Genomic DNA, 6,076 nt, shown 5'->3' on the forward strand with positions numbered 1-6,076 from the left:
TAGGACATCTTTGGTATTTCAAGTCTAAGGACCAGATACTTCACTAGGATTACAAAATCACTATCTAACAATAAGGCATCGTCAACCATCCAACATTCCATAAGCGAATCAATTAGTGAACTCATTCTCCAATGAGCACCTGCACTGTATCCCTAGTGTCCCCACATGAGCAGCTTTGAGACCAGCTGCATCCATCATATGAATGAGTATATAGCACACCAATCTGTCTAGTTATCTCGATGTCCCTCTCGAGTAACCTATGACCGGGATTATTTAGGATCCGTGTTTAAAGGCGAATCGGTCTCATTATCGTGATCTCATCGCGATCTGATTCTCATTGTATAGATCCATCATCATCATAGTCTTGATTGCCTTTACAAAAAGGGAATGACAACATATGGAGTTTTATCCATATACATTATTGTGAGACTTATCAAAAATATGTTTAGTTGCTACAAATGTTATCTTAATGCCTTCTTCATTGCTGAGGTTTACTAGTGACTCTCGTTGCTCAAGATCACCAACCTTAATATCATGTTTGGTTTGGATCTCTACTAAAAAATGGTGAAAATAAGTTTTATGGTGGTTAATATCTCATTGGCTTATAACATTAACATTAAGTACCTCCCGTTTGCTTATTATACCATTATCAAGTATCCACTTTGAATCAACTTTGTGTCATAGTGTCACCTAACATATGTCTATGAAATTCTTAACTAGTGTAGGGGTCGAGAGATTGAAGAGCAACTTGAAAGAATCCTGCCAATGTTGTTAGGATTGAGTTGGCACTAAGAGGTAAGGGATGAATCAGTGCAGCAGAAAAAAAGCATCGGTTTAAAAAAAAAACTTCGTACGTTAAACAAAAAACTGACCTCGGAAGATAGCTTGAAGGTGTGTTTGTTCGTAAAGCATAGTGAAAGCCAAGTAAGGAGGAAGTGAAGCAATTGCAAGGTAAATAAATGACAATACTGGAAATGCAAACCAAAATTTATAATGGTTCGGTCATCAACATCCACTTTGATTCCTCCTTTATCGAGGTCATCAACATCCACTAATGGTCATCATTCAATAGGAGAAGACCAACCACCTCTTTACAGTGATTTCTCCTTTTCAAGGGTTTAGGAGATAACCCTTACAAGCCTCACAATTCTCCTGAATGATTACAAATCTAAGGAGAGGGAGGAGGAGGACTTTTCTCACTTTTACAATACTTTTAATACTGCAACACTTAGAATTTTTCAACTCCTTGATTGCACTTTTGTTACCCTTTCATGCATAAAAGGATGGGGTATTTATAGGCCCTAATGGCTTCAGAATTGGAGCCAAAAAGTGTCACATCCCCAGATTTCGGGGTACTAGCGGTACCACCACCATTACTAGGTGGTACTACTGCCTGCAAACTGTTGAATCTGGGATTTTGTACGATGAAACCAATTGATAAGTGTTATGAATTGATTTGTGTTTTGAGTGACGCGGGGTGCTTCGATCAGGATGAGATAATTAAAGTAGGAAGAATCATGTTGGGTCGGTGGAATATGTCAAAAGATTGGACGTCTAGCCGGAGGATCAGATGACGTATCGACAGAATGCTTCGAGCCATGGATTCGGGCATCGGGCTAAAAAGAGTGAAAATTGTGCTAAGGATATCGGAGTTGCAGAGGTCAACTGGCCGATTGGGCAATAGGCCACAAGAGAGGACGATATGTCGAAGAATCAGACGAAGCGTCGATGGACCAATGACATACCGGACAACATGATTCATGCTTAGTAATAATTATCTAAATTGAAATATGTTTTTATATATACAGGATTAACTATGATAGCATGGCATAAAGCAAAATGAAGTCCCGGAGTCAAGAACGTGATTTCATTGGGAGTTCGAGAGTTCGTTGGAAGTCCGGACGTTCATCGGAAGTTCTGTCGGAATTGATCGAGAAGTCCCAGAGCTTACTAAAGAAGCTCATCGAAACTTGCCAAAAAGATCATCATGAAGTCCAAGAGTTTGCTGGGAGTCCGTTGGAAAATTGCCGAGAGATCATCGGAAGATCGCCGGAAGTTCGTCGGAAGATCGCTGGAAGCTCGTCAGAAGAAACCTAGACTTACGGACCTTGTTTAACTTAGTAAATATTTTAAAATTTATATTTAGCATATAATAGGGATTAGAATTAGGTCAACCCAATTAGGGGATAGTTGGGCTAAGTTTCGGTTATGTTAGGCCAAGAGAAAGGCCCAAATAGTGACCAAACAAGTGAAACCATCGTGGCATAGTCTCCGAGACTGTGTCAAGCAGTGGTACCGCTAGTCTGGGCAATGGTACCACCCAGACTCAGTCTCCAAGACTGTCTGGGCGGTGGCACCACCCAGCATCAGGCTGCAGGCGGTGGTATTGCCCGTACCTTGAAATTTCGGGGGTTTAAATTTTGGGCTCCAAATTTGAATCTATTTGGGGCCTATAAATACCCCAGCTATTCCTGTATGGATAAGTAAGAAATATTGAGCAAAACCCTATAATTCTAAAGTTATAAACCTTAGAAAGTTGAGTTCCCTCCTCCCAAAGCTTAGAGAGAGTTCTAAGGGAGGTGTGAGAGGGATACCTTATAAAAGAGAGTTATAAAAGGTTGTCTCCTAAACCTGTGAAAAGAAGATGAGGGGTGTAAAAGGGTAGTTGGTCTTTGCCCATTGAAAGAAGATTGATAGTAGATGCCAGTGGCATCAATGGATGAGGAATCGGTGAAGTGGATATAGGTCACGACGACCGAACCACTATAAAAATCTAATTTGCATTTCTCTTGTGAAATTTACTTTACTATAAACCACTTTACTTGTTTTACATCCACTATGCTCTTCCATACGCTTTCAAAGTTAAAACTTTTATGAAACAGTTTTTTATCGGAAACGGATTTAATCGCAATGAAGTTTTGAACCGACGTAATTTTTACCGCTGCACTAATTCACCCCCACTCTTAGTGTTGAATCTTTTCTTAACAATTGGTATCAGAGCTTCATATTTTTCATTTGGTTTAACACCTAAGAAAAATGACTCTTTTCGGCTTTCAAGAGGGTCACTCTCTTATTCGTCCTCCCTTGTTCAATGGGATGGACTACACATATTGGAAAACTCGAATGAGAGTTTTCTTGCTTTCATTGGATTTGAATTTATGGAATATTATTGAAAGCGATTTTCGAAGGCCTTCTCTTCTAATAAACCATTAAAATTATTTGGAGAAGATGATTTTTTTCCTTAAATACTAGAGCTATGAATGCTCTATTTTGTGCTTTGGATAAAACTGAGTTTAATTGGGTTTCTACTTGTGAAATGGCTTTCGAAATATGGCACACTCTCGAAATCATACACGAAGGCACGAGTAGAGTAAAAGATTTGAAAGTCAATCTTTTAATACATGATTTTGAACCATTTCTTATGAAACCAAGCGAAACCATTGGAGACATGTACACTCGTTTTACGGATGTCGTCAATGGTTTAAAAGCACTTGGTAGAAGTTTTTTGGATTTTGAACTCATTAATAAGATTTTACGATCGCTTTCTAAAAATTGGGATTAAAAAATAACGACAATACAAGAATCAAAGAACTTGAACCATTTTCCAATTGAAAAACTTATAGGGTCTTTGATGACCTATGAAATAACGTGTAATGCAAATAAAGAACTTGAGAACCACCTTCCAAAGAACAGAAAGGATTTCAGACTGAGAACAATTGAAGACCACTCGAGCATAAGCTCAAGTGATGGTGAACTTGAACTACTTATGAAATTTTTAAAACAAGAATCGAAAATTAAAAATGAACCTAAAAAGAAGAAGAATGTGACTTTGGACGAATTGAGCTTATCCGAAGATAAGAAGAAAATCAACAAAGGCAAGGTGGCAAACTACGCCTTAACGACTTTCAACAATGAGGTAAACAACTCAAACGAAACTCCTTTAATTTATTTCAAAATTACATAATACTTTTCATGAGTTGTTCTTAAATTAATTTAGAAAAATTATATTTTTTTTGAATTGCATGTTTATTGAAAATACAAAAATAAAATTGGATCATGCTTACCTTTCTAGTGATTTTGAAAGTAATCATGAAAATTATATGTTTGATTATAAACAAACAAAATGATTTTGATTGAAAATATTTTATGAAATCATGCTTGATGTTTTAATAATGCAATAGAATGTGTATATGAATCTAATGCTTGTACACCTAACAAGATGAATAATATTGTTTCTCGACTTTGATTGAAGATGCTCTATGATTAATGAAATCATGTTTGATTTGAAGTAATGATTTGATATATGCTTAATAAGTTTATGTTTTGAATTTATGCATGATGATTCTTGAAATTTATGGATTATCGATTTTTATGATAATAAATGTGGCCTTTTCGATTTTAAACTATGATGTATGTTTTCATATGAAAAAAAAAAAACTTGATCATGCTTATATGAAATCAATCACTTAAAATAAAACACGTAAAAAGGAAAATATATCTTAATGAAAATATAATGATGACTTGAAAGCATGCTTAACGAGTTTATATTTTGAACTTATACATGATAATTTTTGTGATCCTTTGAAAGTTCTTCTTTTGTGTTAATGAATAATGCATGGATTTGAAAGAAAAGAACATGCATATATGAAATCAATCAATAAGTTGAAACAAAAGGAGGAAAGCATTTTTTTAAAATTTTCTTTTTCTCTATCTTATTGATTTTTCACTAAGAGATCAATAAAATTATTTATGCCATTTTGAATCTCTTGAAAGAAATGTTGAGATTTTGATGATTTTGATGATATGAATTTGAATAAGTTTTATCAAAATCATGATCTTGGTTTATTAGAATTACTTGAGATATTTTTTTTTAATCAAGATCTCTTCTTTGTACTCCTATGATTTTTCTTGATATTTTACTAAAGAGGAGATTTTTCTATGTGAATCATAAGATTTCTTTTGCATGAATTGAAATATTTTTCTCCTATGTTTCCTTTTGTAATTTACTAAAGAGAATATATTTTTCAAAAATCATGACTTAAAATTTCATTTGAATATCTTTTTCGAAATTCATGAATTAAAATTTCATTTGAATATCTTTTATTATTTGATCTCCTAATATTTCTCTTTGAATATTTAAGAGGAGATTTGTCAAAATGAATCATTTCTTTTGGTATTCACATGATCTCATACTTCATGATATGATTTTTTGGCTTTGTATAATTTCTTGTATTCTTGAAGTATATCTCATCACCTAATTCTTCTTGATATTCTTTATGTGATGATATGAATACATGAAATACTCATGATATTATTTTGATGCTCTAAAATGATATAAATTTACTAGCTTATGAGTATCATGTATGATATGATGATTGATTTATTTTTAGTATCATGCATAGAGTAAGGATGATGTGTAACGTTTTAAAATTGTGCATGTTGTAAATTGAAACTATAATGATGCACAAACATATTAAAATAAGGTTGATACTTTACTTTTATCATGACGTGGAGATTGATAAAAAGGAAAAAGAATTACAACATTGTATTCTTCCCTTCTATTTGACAATGACATAGGGGGAGCAAATTTTACTAGCTTGCTAGCTAGCTTGCATACTTTAAGAAGAAGCAAAAGCTTGCTCATCTCAAAAAGATGCAAAAATCTTGCCAACTTTCATATGTGTAAAATTTGCTAGCTCACAAATTATAAGGAGAAAAACTTGCTTGCTTGCTAGCACATCTAAAAAGAAATAAAAATTACAAATGTACATATCACAAAAAGATGCAAAACTTGTTAGCTTGCTTCATGTAAAACATTGTATCTTGCTGGCTTGTTATCTTGCATTATTTTTTCAAAACACTTGCTAGCCTTCATACTTCAAAGAGAAGTAACACTTGCCAAATTGCTAACTTACATGTTATAAAATAATATAAAATTTTGCTAGCTTGTACTTTGCAAAGAAAGCAAAAATGACGACACTTCTCAAAAGAGAAGAAAGAGCTTGCTATCTTGAACATCACCAAAAAATTGACAGATTGTCTATCTTAAGAAACAAAAATTGAAACTTGCATAATT

Source organism: Musa acuminata, chromosome BXJ1-11 (assembly GCF_036884655.1).
Source record: "Musa acuminata AAA Group cultivar baxijiao chromosome BXJ1-11, Cavendish_Baxijiao_AAA, whole genome shotgun sequence".
Classification (NCBI taxonomy): domain Eukaryota; kingdom Viridiplantae; phylum Streptophyta; class Magnoliopsida; order Zingiberales; family Musaceae; genus Musa; species Musa acuminata.